The following is an 18,747-nucleotide window of genomic DNA, read 5'->3' as shown; positions in this document are numbered from 1 at the left end:
TATAGCGGGGGAACGGGGGCGCAACCCACCTTTGCGAATTATTTCGACTAAAGTCTCTGGAAGCTTTTCCTCTGCATTCGCCATCTTATTTATTATAGAAAAATGTTTTTTTGGCTTCGCTAGATTTTGGCTTCTATTATTATTAGCTGCGCAGAGCTAAAAATAATTTTCGCAATTCTTCCGTTTCCGGAAATAATCATATTAAGTCTGGCTAAATCTATTCGACAAGGCGACAGAATTTACCGACAATTCTAAAGGGAGCATCCCTTTTTTAGAAAGGGAGAGTATGTCTTGTAAAACTGGAACCGTGTTTGGACTCCTCTGCGGAGCTCAGCGAACGATTGGTTTGAAATGATTTTAACGTTAACTGGAGTTAGAGTATTGTGACTTCCTTTGAAGGTGTCACCTATTAGGGTAACTAGTTACTGTTTCGTGCGAATACTATATACGTATGCAAGTTTACTTAGCTGAACAATCAGCGTGCTTTGTACATACTCAAGTATCGTCATAATAAGCATTTTCATACGCGGCAAAGCTTAACGCCATAATGGACCTTGTACGACTTTTGTGACGCATGTTGCCTATTAAGACTAAACTTAAACGGAAAATATTGTTAAGTAGTTTATACCGCGAAAACGATGTACGTAAATAGAAACAACAGGTAAAACCCCTTCGATATATGATCTTCCGGATGGAATATAGTTATTAATAGTGGTGCGGGTCACTTTATAAAACATGTAACGAACACAGACTTTAATATTAACTCTCTAAAATAATTACTCCAAAATGCTTCAAAGTTATTCAAGTACTCACGAAAAAGCAATTTCAGTTTTAGGAACAGTTCTGTCCTTCTACAGAGGACAAAACGCAAAATCTGGGTTGCGACTGTGATGTGATAGAGAGTGATACCTAGAATTAAACTTGATTTTATTCAACCATACATTTATTATTGGTTATGCTGTTATATCTTAGATTTCGCTAACGTTGAATCACGCCATTACCGTCAATCCTTTCGATTCGACGCAGGAGAGACAGGTTTTTAATTGAACCTTCTACGACCGATTGGCCACGTAGCGAATACGCATTTTCGATGTCCGGACGTAGAACGGATGGTCAGATGACTCACGCTCCATACAGCACATACATTTGTATTAAGCCAAATCAATATGATCTACAAAAGATTATATCGCCTTAACATTAATTTTTTTATCACGGTCTCACTCAGCTTATCTGCTGGCTATTTGTTATTCCCGAATACGGCCACCACTTGTACGGCATACGTTACAATTATAGATAACAGAATTCTGGCGTTAGGCCAGCCTTGAAATAAAGTGGTAACACGTTTATATTCCCAGGCCATCTCATTCCACTCCGGGTCACAAACACGAATCCCACATACGCTAGCATACATGAGCTGACGATCATCTCTTTATGGCCGGCCCTGCTACTGTGTGGGTTTCTTGCGAGTTCACGTTCTTCTCTTTTCTGCTTTGCCCTTTATTCGACGTCCGATTGAGTCTCGATGTGTTTCGACCGCAAGCAGTCATTGTACGTGCTCCACAACGCAAGCATATCCACTACGCTACGTGTACGAAGGGAAGCGGCTTGCTCGCGATAACTATGTGAACGATATGTCGGCTATTGGTAATCGTTCCGCCTTCATTGGCGATCAGTATCGTGAGCCGGTTGGAGAGTAAGAACGTCCTTGTCAAGCCAAGCTGCAGCCTTGCCCAACAGCAACAGCAGCAGAAGAGGCTCAAGTCTTTCAGGCTGAAACTCGATAGAATGGTTTTTTCTCTTTTTATAGTCGCTCTAACAAATTTTTATGTATTGCGTGCCTTAGCCAGCAGCCGTAACAGTTAATGTTATGATAGAATAATCCCTCAGAGGGTATATCCTGGAACACCTGATGGCGGCGTTAAGCTGGTAATAGGGTGTTAACATTTCTCTCTATTAGGAGATTTGCGTTATTTACTGAATGGTCGTGCAGAGCGAAGGCGTTTGTCCTGGCTCTTTATCTGTCTCAACTACCCTGTGGGTCGTTGAGGCATATAAGAAGAATTAAACGGGACTGTGCCTTTTGAAATATAATAGGCTTGGTCTCTTGAATCTTCTTGACGCGTTTACTTCGTATAACATGTCTGTCTTAAATGTATGAAACAATTTTAAATGGATTTGAATCGTATACGGTCTTGTTGGTATGGCTTTAATTTTAGGTGACATATTACATCACTCGAGGTAACTAGTAGCATATGCGCTTCATCCTGTCAGTGTATACGACCAATGACAAAACTTTTTACTTTCGGCGGAATCTACCGTGAAGTCTTGACACTTTCATTATGTTCCGTTTTTATCGGCTTTTCGTGTCTAGCTGGCGGTATAAGCTGATGCTTATATGATGATCGTGGTGGCTACGATATGAAATCAAGAAGCATAACGCTCTTCGCAAGGCTATCCACTGTCGCCATTTCCTGAAACAAACCGACATTGTGCGACCGCTACTCTTTGCGGAAATACTGTTGATTTTATTACAATTTACTGATTATAGAGAACCTACCTTTTCAGTAGCCTATGATCGATCGTTTCGATATATATATTTCGATAGATGGCTACCTTCTTACTAAATTTAGTCAGTCTTTCAATAACAAACTAAACAGTCAACAAACCTCAATATACGCGCACAACATTTACTTCGAGCGAATTGTTGTTCAATTTTAAGTAACAATTCCACTTTTTAGTCCTTCGTATGCTTCAGACTTAGCAGCCTTTTTTAGAGAGCAACTTTGCGCGTGCCGTTGTTTTAGTCGAGCCTTACCTCTAGTGTCGGATGTGAGTGCTAAGTATTTCTCTCAGGTTTGTTTGTTCAATGGTCCTATGTCGGGAGAAGGAGTTCTGGATGGGGCTTGGCCTGTGCTAGTCTGTCTGTTCTTGCTACGCCGTCGAGATGTGACACAATGTCTCATTTTCTTTGGCTTTGGCTCCTCTTCCCCCGCCATAGGGATAAGTGGAGGTAGTATTTTTGCTCAACCTCTCATAGATCACTTTTTTATACCGGTGACTCTCATTTGCTATGGTTAGCGGTGCCTAACTCGGCGCCTTGCCTCGTCCAGCGCATAGCCCCTATTTGACTAGCGCTGCAGGTCTTCGCAGGATTTGACAGTTCATGTCTCCTTTTTCGACAGTCAGTGCCCTCAAGTTCTATGGCGGCGCTACTAGAAGAACCGCTGTAGCTGCTACTAGCCCTGAACAGCTGCGAGCAGCTGTTAGAAGCGGGCTAATGCCTTGCTTTGTTCTGCCCAAACGTCGCGAGATATCAGGACATCCGGCGGTGGTTAAGGCGGACTGACGGTGGCTTCCAAAAACCAACTAACAGTCAGATGGATGGATGAAAGAACGAACCAACAATATAAGAGACCTTGGCAGAACAGAACGTTCTGCTGCTATTCGCGAAATCTTCTGTGCGTCAGTCTGCGCCAGCTGCGTCGTTTTTTATTGCAAAACGCATTCGGGCGAGGCAATTCCTTAGAGTACTGCATTCGGTGCGCCGCTGGTAGTGACTGGGGTGTTCATGGTTCGTTCGACATTCACTCGAGAAATAACGACCCAGAGACAGAGTAAGTCAAAGTTCCGTTTTCTTCTTGAGAACTTCATGATGCCAGCGTCATGTCACGGGTCGAAACGGGTAAAAACAATGCAGGCCTAAGTCAAATTTGATCGCAATCACTGCACCAAATTGCACAGCTACATCGCTGCTAACACATCGACACTAGCGAAATGTACGATCATGTAATAGACGCGATAGGGGTGCAGATGAAATAAAAACTGCGATCATGCCACGGCTTTTGGCTGGTCCACTAGCCACCCAACGTTCGTCGGCCAAATGAGATTTTGCAATTATCAGTTTGACCGCTACGTATAGCGCAGCGTCTCTGCTGTCTTTCGCTGTTTTTTTTGCGCTCTCTTTAGAGCTTTCGAATTCTGGGACTGGGCTACTGGGAGGTGGAAGGCAGATAGGTCCACTTTTGTGAAGGCTTTCCCTGTTGCACTTTGCTATTTATTATCGACTTCGGCGTAGCCGTCGGTTGGTCGGTCCGGCGGACGCTGCCTTTATGATACGGACGCTCCGTAGAGTACTTTCTGTCTTCTACTCTGTTCACTTAGTGTGTACACGTCGTGGTGCCAGTGACAGCTAATAACGACAACTCGAGAGAAGGTTGTCTAGATAATAAAAGGATGGTAGCGGCTGGAGGCCATAACGTGACTCGACTCTCCTGCACACGCTCTTATCCGTGAACCCGTTCTCCTTAACTACATATATATGTATATAAGTATAAGTGACAGCCGGAATGCGTTCGAAATCTTAATAGTAATATCTATTTGGTTTTTGTTTAACATATACCTTTACAAATGATGACTCTTCTATAGTGGGCTTAGGTCTAAAATATATGTACGTATCATTTATTAGCCTCTAACTTAAAAAAGAACAAGACGTTTTATTTTTTATTGAAACATTTGGAAAAATCTCGAATATTTAAGAGAAAAGAAATAGCGAACTTCCAGCTGGAAGTTCGCTATTCCTTTTCTCTAGGAAAGAACCTCTGGAAAGGAACGTAGGTAACTGACAATTGTATTGAACATTTCCAAAACAAAAATAGTTTTTCTGCTCATTCTAGAAACAAACTATGGAGTTTCCCTATAAAAACCTATAAAATATTTTCTAATTCTAACCTAGCCACTGAATTCACATACTGGCTGTGATTGTTCTAGATATGGAAAAAATATGAGGAAATGTTGGCTCAGTAAGCTCCTTTTCTAAATAGTTTTGTCTTTGATAGATGTTCAAGCACACGTAACAGCTTATGTGCCGCCGTCAACACCGCTCAACGCCTTAGGTGTGATATAGAGAAATTTTGAATAATAGGCATCAACAACCTCCTAGCAAAAAGTATAAATAGCCAAAACCAAACAAAAGGGCGTATTACGCCTTCGTCCAGATGAGCAGACGATGCTGAAAGCTGTGATATGATGATAAAAAATTCGAAAATAATGCGTCAATTGACCCGGACCACTGTGTTACCCTGGTTTTGCTGTTTGCTACAAACCTGACTATATGTGATAGGCTATCCGTTATTATTCCTTGTACCCTTATATCGTGACGCCATTCGGTTAAAAATGCGTTGTCAATAAAGAACCTTGAGCCCAGAGGGTGGCAGCGATACCTTCTGGAAGAATGATTCGGAAGACATTGAGGCTATGCTGTCTGTATATGGCAGAAACAATTCCTTCTAGAACTTAATAATGCTGTAAAGAACGTACGTTTTATTTTTGTCAGCAAAAATTGTATAATGACCCATGATTTCACTGCTAAACATTGTTTCATAAATGGAGAACAAACAATCAGAAGAATCTAATGGCATAAAATCTAAGCCTGGGTTTGAACTGTAGAAAGCACACGCCCGTTCACGAATTGTAGAGGAGTCTAACCTTACGTTAAGGATTCCAAGTGATCCTAGAGTTATGTGATGCAACGATCAAATAGTAAAGGAACAAGAAACAATTACTCTAAACAAACAATAGTGTGCTTTTAATCGACAACTACGCTCAAGCCAATACCTTCATGTTGATCGTAGATCATAGTTTTAACATCCTGTTTTGCTGACACTGAATTTTCCTGACGAACGGCAAAAAATTGATTGCTACATAGCTTGTTAATATGATCCGATTTAGGTTATTGACGTAAACAAGAAGGAAATATTTTATTATATAAACTGCGATTTTCCTAAAGTTAACTATTAAAGTAAAGTTAACTGTTCTATACTCGCAGATACAGTCGAATATTAACAAACAATGGACAGTGTACATGTGTGACTAGCCCCAGAATGATATTTTTCGTTTGGGTAAATAGTAGTTTTATTAGGCATGGTATTCGCTTATAGAAATGCATATATCAGGAAAGTTGTCTGGGCCTACTTTATTTTTTTATATATTTATATACTTTCGACATCATTAATATAATCCCGAAAACAATAACTTACAAGCTCGATTTCCACAATCTTAAGTGAAATTAGACAATTAGAAAAATGTTGGTGAACACAAAATTTCAAAATGACCGATGCAACAGATTTGCAAGCTAAACGCTACGATTGCAGCCATCCCCGCGCTGTGTTCTTCTCGAAGGAGTCCCTAACAGTGACCTTGTCCTATTGAAGGTATTGTCAGGGTATTTCCGGTGTAAAATAGGACTGAACATTTTAACTTTTTGTGACCAAAGCTAACGTCGTATGCCACTAATAATTAAACTATCAGCGGAAAAGTATTCACCAATATTTCGCTTCATCATCAAGAATCTAGCCGACTGGCACATTCACAAGCCTTCGTTCAATTTATATTTATCAGTGTTTGGGTACTTGGCCTTAAACCATAATGGTCTTAGCAGAGGAAAGCCAATTCCTGGGGAACCATTCGATATTATTGGTCAATAATTGCAAAACCCCGATGTTCTGTTTCTCGTAACTCTGTTTGTGTTATTTTCAAGTTCTTATCTTTTTTGATCATATAGACCATGCAGTTCTAAGCTAGATGATGGACATACTGAGGCCGATTCACGAACTGAGGATTGGCATAATACCTACTTGACTGTAAGAGCTCTGGCTATGAGGATCAAAAAAGCGTTCGGTAGAACTGCGTTTTCCATAACAGATTTCCTCAGGGTCCCCTAGTTCTTTCGAAGCGCGTTCACGCTATTGTAGATTGGTAAAACGAGTAGTAAATGTATTATTTCGTTAACTAATATCGCACTGCCAGGGTAAAGCAATTGTAAAGAAAGACTGGCTTCAAAGAGGTGGGAAGATCTAATCATGTGTGAAGAACCTAACGAGGTTCAACGTGAAATAAACCAAAAATACGTATTCTTCTTACGTATGTACAGCTGAGGAAACACGCGGAAAAAACAACGACTACAGGCACCATAAAGGTCCGGCCCTTTCTTTCGTCATTGGCCATCTGCTTCTTTCTCGAGATTTTAGCATGTGTTGTTCTGAACTCCCTTCGGAAGGAGCTCAACAAAAGCGGCTACGTCAGCGCACAGAAGAGCGACTGCTTTGCGAATCGTCTCCTGTACGAAAAGACCCGCTGGGCACTCGACTCTCCTCAACGATGAATATGAACCCGCAGGCATACATAGTCTATGTGTATGCTCTACGAGCTTGTACTGAATTTCTGCACGTTTCTCGTGTTTTTCTTACACTACCTTCGTGTGCCGTCCATGCGTGGACATTAATCAAGAAGAAAGAAATCCTGCTTGCACAATGAGTGCACATTTGTACACAGGAACAGACACACGCCGGCTAAGAAAAGGAAAACATGGAAGTAGCCTCGACGAGCAAGGTAACGCGTGAACGAACGAGATTAATGAGACTGTAGGGGTTGAGCATTATATTCTATTCCCTTTCGTTTTTCCGTTTCTCACTTCTCTTCTTCTGCGTGAGTGTATTGAGAACATTTTGTGCAAAAGTAGGTACAGTCCCTCATCTCCCCACTGGGTTTGAATTCCCCTCACTATCTTCCGGACCTCCCGTTACTCAACCCTCCTTTTTTCCATGTACCCCTCTCTTTTTTTCCGTTTCTTCCTCCTGTCTTAGTAACCCGATACGATCGCAAAACTACAACTGGAGCCATGCGCTAGTTCGAGCTGCGGCGTTTGTGCGTCTCTGCTGGCTCGCGTGTGTGAAAGGGGTGCTATAAGTTTGTATGCCTGCGTGAGTGAATGTGTGCTCATGATGTGGCAATCTCCTTCATGGTGCCTCAACTATGGCACCGTAGTCCGCCGCAACCGACGGTAGTCTGCGATAGCCGCGGCGTTGCCTCGGCGTATGGCAACGTTGTATTCACTTCCGCGAGTCGCTTGCAACGTACGCCCTTGCCCCGTCTTCTCCCTCTCATGTGTTGTAACATCGGGCCGTTCATGCTCAGACCGAACAGACCGCTGTACCGCTGGAGCGTAAGCTGGTATCATCAACTTTGCGAACGCCTCCCGTCTCCTCGCTTTTTACCCCACCTTGCCCCCGTGGAACGTTGGCTAAGTCTGTGGCCTCGACGTTTTTGCCTGCGCCGCCTTGCTCCTTTTGGCATCTAGGCCAGCAAAAGAGGCAGGTGATCGTTGCCTGCAAAGACTCTCTACCGTTTTTTTTCCATAGTGTTGTAGTATTTTGCAGCGAAAGGTGAGTGGCCGATCGACGAAGCAGGCTACTGCGGATGAAATTTTACCCCTGCCACCTGCCCCACACGCATAGTGTAATTCTAGTCGAGTAAATAGTGGCGGTACCTCCCTACAGCCAACTGTGCACCAACATTCGAACGTTGTCCATCTGCTGTATTGAGTTTAAAATGGGCCACTTATATACTCGCGGGTCCACAGATATATTTCTTTGTGGGCTTGAACTGTTCCGTTTGGAGAAGTATACACATTAGACCTGTGACAACATAAATGAAACCACGAAGAAGAAAAATGATATCAGCGAAGGCCAAATTGGTATAGTTATCGATATTCGTTCCTAAAGAACACTTGACATGATACAAAAGATTACCCAATTTTGCACTTCGTACGTATAAATTATAACGTAATAGAGGAAATAGTTAATCGCATTAAAAGGAACACGTTACTTACTCCAGTCAACTGACGAGCGAGTGAAGCAGATCGGCATTAAGAGACACGAATATTTACCAAAGTATTAAAAGGTTTATTTAGCGAAATTGATCTGCGTAATAGTTCACACACGCTTCACGCTACTCCTTTAGCCGGCCTTGTGTTTTGCTTGCCGTTCACCGTCCGTCAACGTGGTACCCTGTAAAGCTGACGACGCAGGAAGGTCCTGCGAAAACAAACAAATATCTTTGCATAAGAATTCCTTCGTCTTTCAGAAACTTTTTGAGATAAAAGCGGAGCTAGCCCACATGAAATGGACTGTTTATGAGTCACAGAAAATAAATGTAAAATAATTAAATTTTAGTTGAGGTTTGATTACAGTCCCTGATAGTTATTTCAGTAATGGCTTAAGTATTCTGCTTGTAATTGTTAATTGCATATTTCTCTGTTATCTTAGTTTGTCGTAGGCTTCGCTTAGGTCGATTTGGAAACTCTTTTTACAGAGTTAGGGTTGCTCAATTAAAGCAGATGAAATAGAATAGATAGAGCTTTTTTCTGTCCTGGTTATAAAGTTTCCAGTCCGTTCTCAACTATCCATTTCGTGGGCCTTAACACTCCACTTGGCAGGCTCGGTTTTCTGTTTCGTAGGCCTCATAACTGCTACATTATTGTCTACGCCAATTTTAATACGATTTCAATATATTTTTAATAGTAAGCTAAAACAAAATCTCCAAAACTTGACCCAACTTCTTGCCCGTAAATAATTCGCGATTTATTTATTCGTTCCTCAACGAATTCTACAAATGCGGTGTTTTTTTATTTGAAAACGTATTTTTTCCATTACATTACTTTTTTCAACGAACTTTTTTTTAAGTTTAGTTAAAAAGTATGCGAATACTTTTACAGTTATTGTACGTTCGTGCGCTGTTTATCGTAAATCTTCGATAGGTTTAACCTATACGACCCCAACAGCCGTAACCAGCCAGCCAGCCAGCCAGCCAACTCTTTTTCGCTTGCAGTTGTGCATTAGTGCCAAAATAACAATTTGGCTTAGCAAAAGGAAGGCTTATTATTGCATCAGTGGAGCAGTTTTCATCGACCGAGTTTTCGGCGGCGGGCAAAAACCTATTGTTTTGCGTGTCTTCGATCAGTGCTTCGAACTGGTTTTCAGCACAACGGCGACTCGCCTTATCGCTGTGATCGACTAAACAATACTAGAGACTCTGGCGTACATCGCTGACAGCAGGGCGTATTACTAGTCGTATGACAAGGAACAAATGGCCTAATAAATAAATGTGTCGGGTTTTTCGTCCGGTACTTACCGGCCGCTAAGCATTGCTCCATTGCACGGCTTGCTTCCATTAACATGAAACGGAAAATCTCTACGCCCGGCTTCCAACCTAGACCATTCCACGTGTTCTTAGGTTCAATAGGAACGCGCACTGTTACTGCACTATCTCACGAACGTAATTCAAAGCTGATTGTTATCTAATATGAGGAAAGAAGAAGTTTTTGTTTGCTATATGGGTCCCGTTTCACTGTTGTTTTGAGCTCTCGCTGGGGTCGGGACCTTTTCTAATGGATGGGTATATGCGGGCTGGCTGTCCATTAGAGATCGGTACGTTCGTGTGTTCCAAATGAATGGGTTGACGTTAGTGGCAAGTGCGGCTTTACGTCTTGCCTTCTTTAATGGCTAACTGTAAAAAACGTGTTTAGGACCCATGCATTGTCGTTACCGGGTTTTTCGTAGACAGCTGTGGAAAAATGGCGTCATGGCTAGTCGCAGCAGACTAACAACGGTGTGTTGGACGGAGTCAGATATGATTAAAAGTGTAAAAAGCAGACACTATATTTCTCTCAGTCCTAGAGGGACGGATCAGAGCTGCTGCGCAATCTGCGCAAAAAAAAACCCGGGTAGATTATTCATATTCAACCATTAGACAAGTATGTTGTCAACCATCGAAAAGTGTCTCGTCAATCTTTGTCTTGTACTTGTTTGAACAGCTATGCCAAATACAATTGATCACTTTGTCCTACTATCAACTACATGAATCATATTAAGAGGAATAGTTGCTATGGCCTAGACGTAGTATTTCGCTGGTTTTTGTTTCTATTGTAAATGAGCAATGTGGTTCCTCAGGCCGGGATTGCTTCTGTTTAAATGGCGCCATGAATAGTCGCATTACTAATGTCGATCGTCGTATCCAAGATCAAACAGATCAGTACATTTATGTTCGATCTTGGTTTTTAACAATACGATCGGCGGCTTTGTCATAGCGTAATAGTATACTTATCCATATTCTGTAAATTTCCTGTCTCTAAGGCGTAATTGCAAAAACAGAATATGAGTTTGTTATTAGATATAACATTACATTAAGAATCACTGTACTTTTTGCAGTAGCGAATTCGTTCGATAGATGTTTGCAGAGTTCCCAATTTCGATTTCAGAAACATTCGAACTTCCATGTTCAGCGCCCCATTGAAACAGTGTTTCCGAGACCTGTCCGTTTTCTGACCCTTTTCAAGGTATTTTTTTGTCACTACTCGCTTCCATGGCCATCCATATTTTCTATCAACAAAAGCCAACAGATTCGCTCTGAACGTTTCTGTTTTCTAGAGGAATAGAGTGTTCTATTCTGAACCCTTACCTGCTGTGAACCGGTAATTTAGTTGCCAGTCGTTATTTTAGTAATAAGAGTAATGCAGCTGAAATTGTTTTCGGGGAACCTTCAACCGACCCCATTTTCCAGGACCTCATTCCCTCCATTTACCCGTGAAAAGGGGTACTCTAAGACCCGCTTCATTGTTCTGGCATGCTTTGCCAGTCTTCATATCCCAACAGGGAGAGACGGGACACAGAGCTGTCTTTTAGACCTGCACACATGTTCGTTCAAGGGTTGCACGGTTAGGGGATGATACCAAGGGCATTTCTTGCCGAAGGCATTTCTTTCTCCGAAAACACTTCGTGGGCCATGATGATGATTGCATCACTGCAACACCCCCGTCACCCGCAGCCTCCACCACTTCGATCGGGAGCGTTCGAGTCAGGAGGTTGCTAACAGGCCTGCGTGCCCCCAGCTTGATTTCACCACGTGCTCCCAGCAGCAGGGGCAAGGCAGTCGGGGCTTTGTCTCGGTCTTTCTACCGGACCAGAGTACTACTCGCAATTTATAGCCAGATACGGTCTGCAGCAGATAAAACTAGGGTAATACAATGTATAGGCTGGGGACGGAGGTGGAATAGGCAGATTGCCGAGGACGTTCAAGAGACGTTACAGGACTTGGTGTTTTTGGTTGTGAGCGGCGTCCAGCCGCCTGATCAAATTCCAGCCCAAGTCTGCGCTTTATCGGTTTGGTGGGAACAGGCAAGCTTTATTGAAGAGTTATTGGGGGCTGCCCCGCAAGGGCCGACAATCGCAGCCTGCCTGTTAGAACGTTGTTCAAACTGTTGTGTCGGTGCTATGGTCTCATCAGCAGACTTGGTAGGTGTTTCGCATTTTCCGGAGATTGAATGAAAACACTTGCGACATTCATCATCATCAACAACAACAACAACAACAACAATAGGCGTAGATAGCAATGGATTCGTCAGGGGCTCAAACAACGTTAACAAAACCCGATCGTTTGAGTACCGCTTGTGTCGCTGCAACAGGACTAGTCTCAGCTGCCTGTTTGGCAAAATGACTTAGATCCTTGTTTATTTTGTTCGTGACTGTTTTTTCCTGACCCTTGAAATAACGACTCCGTCAACATTCTATAAGATTTATAGGATCACTACAAATATACCTAGTTGCATCTGTGTCTACTATATGCGCCGCAGCTGTGATTTTCTGTCTGAGTTTTGCTAATTCAAAAGTTTGCCGTTCTTGATGACAAAGCATCAGTACGTTTAGTTCTGTTATGGTAAGCAGGCATCAGCTGTAAATGACTCCAACAAATTACTTACGTCTATGACGTTATTGATAGTAACAAAGCTTAGATAAAATCAATATGTGTTTGGATTAAACCCTAATAAGTGGTTGCATTTTTCTGCAGCACAGCTGAGCCGCCCCTGTATTAATAACATGTCGTTAAATCTCGTACGAGTCGTCCATTTTCGTTGCTAGACGCGTCTCGCCACACGACATTTGAACAATTTTATATGAAGCCCTGTTCGTATTGTCAAAAAGCAAGATAAATATGTTTATTGACATATAGTTCTTTATAAATGTGTTATATATGTATCTATCTGTAACGATATTGAGGATATATGTTATTGCCTGACCACGGTCCAGTGTGGCAACTTTCAACTCCCGTATCCGCTTTTTCCTCTGGCCGTTTTAAGCTGCTTCTTTTTTCAAAAATAAGCTAATGCACATCATACTAAAATTCTTTATTAAACCCAGGAAGTTATCGGTAAAATGGTGATGGTCTTTCTGATCTTTTAAACCGTTGCGCTTTTTAGATACCTTTGGCCCACTAAGGCAAAAACTAAATAGGGACGGATTCGCTCGGATCTTGAACGGGTTTCCACCTAAGAATATTGTTTGACGCACGGCTGCTATCATTAAACTTGCAAGTTGAAAATTATAAGAACATGTTGTACATACATACATATATATATATCTATATATATATATATAGAATTTCTTTTTTACTATGTATAGTTTGACCTCTATTATTTTATATACTGATGAAAAAATAGCCAAGGCTGCTATACGTCTGCTTTTACACACTGTCCGTTAATTCAGTTCTAGACCTGTGGGCAGAATCTTGCAGACCTCACATTTTTCCCGAGTATTAAATCATAAGACAAATAAAATACTGCTAAAGAGACTGATGCTGGCTGGAAACGTGTAGGATACAAGTTGAACTTAGTCTGGAGAAACTGGCGTCCACAGATCTTATTTGACCTTTTTGGCGCTTTTCGTCATGACGACGCCGCAGCCGTCGTCACTGCTGCTTACTCAACTGTCTCCATTTTGATACGTTAAAACCGTTATGTTATAAAACGCTATAGAGCGAAATAACTAGGAATCATCATCACCATAGTTCCGCCAGGAGTTCTACCAATCAGTTTAAGCTAACCCCATTATGATAGTGCTCACATTATGGCCGACTTCTCGGCTGGCCAGATCTGGCAGTCAGATCCTACCTAAGCAACCTCATTCGGCACATGTATTCAGATCGAAAGATTGAAAAAATTGCGATGAAATCGCAATTTTTCAGCTACCCGGCTGCATACGGAAACAAGGTAGCCGTAGACGAGAAGATTGACGTCCACTGAGTCAACCCGATCCTTAGGCACCTGAAGCCTCCCGTGAAGCTGGACTAAAAACCGGCTTCGTTTAAATTATAGCTTTTACCATAGACTAGCTAGTTACACTAATATTATTTAATTGTGTTATTCAGCGTCAGTGCATCTCACCTTTAATGTTTCCTGCAGGATAATTTATATATAAAATGAGGTTGTGTTTATTAGTAACTAAACAGGGGGCTACGAACACGAATCAGCTGCCATAAACCCATTTGATAAATGCTCGAACCGCAGAAGTACACTTAGCGTCCGAACGACGACACGATTGGGAGAGGGCATCATGACCTTGGAACTACGCCAGAGTCGTTGCCCGTAGAGGAAAAATTCCCGATATGTATATATAATAGCGATTAAAAGCTGACCTTAAGTTTTGAGACGTTAATATAGTGATTGTATAACAAAGGCAAGCCTGCGGGTACGTTCGACAACGTAATTAGCCGTTTATAGTAATGACAAGGTAGCGAAAATGTGAGCCCTGTCAAGTTTGAACACCGTCATCAAGAACTGATGTACAGGTTTCATTTACGCATTTTACGACCGAGCCATCTTGAAATGTGCATAGACAGAGAATAACTTACTAGCAGATTCGCAAGCACAAGACCGTAGGACAAACTGCACCTCAGAAAAAGCACGCAAAGAAAAACTTCCGAATTTTCGAAACTGAGTCACGTGGCTGAGGCACAAGTTTTGAGGTTGTCCTTTGTACAGAACTGTAAACTTTAGGAACTTTTCTTAGTTATGAATACCCAACTAGATTCAACAGAAAACAACAAAGATAGATTGTTCCATCGCAGACATCTCACGTCACGCTCGTGCGACCTGTACGTTATTACTTGCAGATGATTAACAAATCGCTACTGTTCTTTATGACTCTTACAATTATAAAGCCTTTTGGAGCTCTTCGCTGATTGGTCAACCCTAGAGCAGGCCGTATGCTACCTACTTGGGACGTGGCCTTATTTGGTTTCACTTATTTGGTTTGTTCAAGCTTTGCTTTGTCAGGATCGTTGTGATATCATTACAATTACCGCTATCGATTCCCGATCGAGTTGAGGGAAGAATTTGATTGCTGTGAATCATTGCTGAACTATCCTACGTCCTACACTTTATTAGACAGCTAACTTCTATCAGCATTGTTGTGCTGGCTATTCAGCGGCTCAACCGAATACTGTACAAGAAGGACATCTTTTTCCGGGTGTTAGTTGTCCGCTATTCGACAGCGCCAAATGAAGTCGCACATGGAGTGGACCGCAAATGGCGAAAGCGCAGCTCCTTGCCACCTTGAAGAACCCTCGAACGTCGAGTCAGTCAAGGCGTTCATTCGTTGTTATTCAACTTTATCTGCTTGAGCCTGGATTCGGTTTATCGGAGTTCTCGTTATCGACCTACTGTTCTTGCGTTCACAAGCGATCATCGTCGACTCCAGGGTCTGGCAATCCGGCAAAGGCAAGTTTCGTTGTCTGGTGGTCGCCGTTCCTGAATTCTGTGCAGAACTCCCTTTCCAAAACCCCATTTATTACCCTGCCATTATTTATCGACGCTTGCCCACCCCTAAATCATGCAGCGCAGAATCAACAACTGGCTTGAAACCGACAGTAAATACTGGCCGATCGTCTCTTGACCTAGAATCTGCTAAAGCCTATGTTTGCTAGCAAATATTGGTATTGTCTATAGCGTCCTTAGCTGAGCCATAGCCTTTTGCCTAGTTCTCTCCCCGGTTTTGGTTATGCCGCTGTACCGCTGTAGCGACGCCGACCGACGTTGTCGCCCTGACCCAGTTCGTTGTCTGACCCAACCAACGGAACGACTGAGCGTGCCAGCGCCATGCGTTCAATCTCCTCTTTGTTTCTTCACTTTTTACTCTCTCTGTTCCAGCTTCTGTGAGTCACTGCCCTCCTCCTCGTCTTGCAACACTGTGTCCCCTGCAAGGAACCCCTAGCGCTGATCCTCGCTGATGTCCCTGTCCCCTTCTCGGACGGACGTCCCCCTGTACATCAGCACGTTCCATGGCGAAGCGTGTGTAGCCGGCTAGTCCCATTCCCAACAAGGAGCAATTCCCCTCCTTTCAAGTCTAGATCGCTGGCTGGTTAGGTTACGCCGATAAGTTTGGCTACCCTTCTCTCCACAAGTCTGGATAGTTTCCCTTGATCTGGGCTAGAAGGACAGAACCCACTGTCGTTAAGGGGCGCTGTGGAGAAGAATTCGTAGGGGCAGGAAGGCGGAATGAACGGCGTTAGAGAGTTCCCATCCTGACTCCTTCTGGCCGGCTGGGAGAGTTTAGGCGGCAGCGACGGCTCCAGGGGCTTCACCCAGGGCGTCGCCCTCTCCACGTGTCGAATCGGTCTAGTATAACGTACGTCAGCAGTGGCGATGCCGCAAGTGGAAGCCGTGCGCAGAGTACTATGTATATTATGTGCCACGTCGTTTTCGAGAAGGCGAGCTGGAAGCATTAGAAGAGGTGACGTGGTAACTGCCGCCACCGCCGGTGCTGCCACTGTGGCGCACTCTGCCACATAGTCGAGGGCGAGAGGTACGGGGATAAGGTTTTGAAACGTCGTCTTGTGCAAGCGCGCAAGACTCACCTGCCCAAGCCAGAGGCCACGACCTTTTCCCCCCTTTATAAAAGAGAGGGAATAACGAGGCTACTCGAACAAACAGAAGAGTCCTGATTCCTGAAACTTCTGACTGCTGCTGCTGCTGCGAAAGTTCAATCAGATCAGTAGCAAAGAGGGACAATGCAAAGGTTTACGCCGGCTGCCGCCATGTCTTGTCTGCTTGGAAAGAGAGATCGTTTCCGGAATTTGGAAAAAGATTTGGACAAAAGAGCGCCATCGCTGAGTCGTCATATTTTTTAACTTCAATTCGGAACAATGTAGAGTGGTTTCTCGGCGTATGTGATGACCAAAGTGAGCTATAGTAAGGAGACGTCCGAGATGGAAATTCTGGCATCGCCGGGTTCATCAAGATGGCTGCGTGTGCGTGGCGTTCGCGTGGACTTTTTTCTGCCCTGGCGAAGGTGAGGGTAGTTCCGGAGTAACAAATAAATGAGAGGAAAGTAATCTTGGTGAGCAGAACGGGTCGATGCGGTAGCATCGTGGGAAAACGGCTCTGCACTTCAGGGGTTTCTGCAGGTTGCTCTAATGACAACGGCGATGGCGGCTGTGTAGCTCCGAGGAGACAGAGTGCACGTGGTCGCCTTGACGCGGCCATTGCCCTGGAGTGAGACCCAGCCCGCGATACTCTCTCGACTAGAATGAGCGGAGAGCATGCGCGGGCCGTTGTGCAAACATGGATCTAACGGATGAATGAGAGAGGACCAGTTTCGGATCTGTGGTGAGGTTAGACTAAGTTGAGCAGTGCTGACTCTGACTGCGTTATATAACAGCAATGGCTTATATCCTAAAAGTTAGATCGTAGTTCGTCGGTAGTTTCATAGTCGTGAGTAGTATACATTTTAACATTATTCCATTGAAAGCGTGCGTCTCTGCCAATCTGACGAGTGATATTTATAGAGGCTAAAGAAGTCCGTATTGTTGTTATATTTCTGGGGGGCGTCGGAATATTGTTGGATAATTTTAGCCAATATGTAAGCGTGCACCGTACGTAAATACGCGCTAGCTTTAAAATTTTTGCTCTTTTCCCCACCTCCCGCAAAGCTATTGTGACTATGGCAGTGGACAAGAAAGAGAAGGAAGTGAGTAGTTATAAAAAGCATTTTGTAGAATTTTATCTAATTGGCGGCCGACAGCGACTGTTTAAGAGCATGTACGAGCTTAGCCAGAGGCAGTATAAAAAGCTTGTGCTGGAACAGAACTGTCAGGTTTCAAAAACCGTGAAGGAATGAGGGTAGTCTTCAGCAGTTGTTGAGGTAATGAAGCTTCTGTTATAACCACTGTACAGAACCTCATCGTTGCTGGTTAAGCATGAAGTGCCCCAACAGGATGAGAGAAAGACTACAACTCGATACGCGAACAGCTAAGAAGGTAACCCCTTGATAGGGGAGGTACACACCGGTGACTGAGTAATACCGGCGCAGACTCTACAAGTCATTGAGGTCTACGAGAAAAACAAAGATAAAACGGGTAACTGATAGCTGTAACATTCGCGATAGCATCAGAATCACTCTGGCCAACGGACCCCTGTTCAGTCACTAAGCCACGTACTGTTTCTTTCCGTTCAACATTGCTCTTCCGCTTTAGGGCAGACCGCACTCGACTTCGGCATGAATAGGGGTAATGATAGTTATGATAACACTCATCGCTTAACTACACTACAGTTCCCAGTTGCTGATTCCTGTGGTCTCCCACCTGCCTCGCGGTGTTCCCAATCCCAAGCCTTAACGCCACTACCTACTATTTACCGATTGGTTTACAGACCTAATTCTTAGGGATAGCCCGCTTGAGAAACGCTGGGCTGCCACGGGGCTGAGTTCGCCAAGAATCGATTTCGTAAGAGACCAATATCCCTTTTTCCCTCTACCCACCAAGCTCACTCTCTCTCTCTCTCTCCTGTTCTATTTTTCCTTCGTCTTCTCATGCTGCCGTAGCCAGAGCGGCGCAATAGTGAAACGAATACTGAAAGACATAGGCACAGAAACTAACAGCCCTGGAAAACAGAAGGCAGCTATTGCTGCTGCTGCCAGCTCCGGCTTACCAGTGCCGCTGCCGCCGCCACTGCCGCTGCGGCTGGCACTATCGTTAGAGGGTGGAACGGTTTTACAATGCAACGCCATTACAATTCCTCCACGCCATTCTTGTTCGGTATCTCTTCGCGTGCCGATTTTGTTTCCATAATCCCGGCGTGTTCAC

At 43.6% G+C, this 18,747-nt stretch overlaps 1 protein-coding gene and 1 long non-coding RNA gene across 4 annotated transcripts in view; one reads left to right on the top strand and one right to left on the bottom strand.

Annotated features, from left to right (window-relative positions):
- Positions 1-18,747, top strand: part of LOC111249200 (uncharacterized) — a 107,484-nt gene that overhangs the window by 45,424 nt on the left and 43,313 nt on the right. The gene's annotated exons all lie outside the window — the stretch shown is intronic.
- Positions 4,763-18,742, bottom strand: LOC147755809 (uncharacterized). The gene is made up of 3 exons (XR_015326624.1): positions 18,593-18,742; positions 8,666-8,870; positions 4,763-8,471 (listed from the first exon to the last, which is right to left on the bottom strand). It is a non-coding gene; the product is annotated as an uncharacterized LOC147755809 (long non-coding RNA).

This window comes from Varroa destructor, unplaced genomic scaffold (genome assembly GCF_002443255.2).
Source record: "Varroa destructor unplaced genomic scaffold, Vdes_3.0 BEIS01000004.1, whole genome shotgun sequence".
Classification (NCBI taxonomy): domain Eukaryota; kingdom Metazoa; phylum Arthropoda; class Arachnida; order Mesostigmata; family Varroidae; genus Varroa; species Varroa destructor.
Note: the sequence above shows the minus strand (reverse complement) of the source record. Positions and strands in the feature narration are given on the sequence as shown.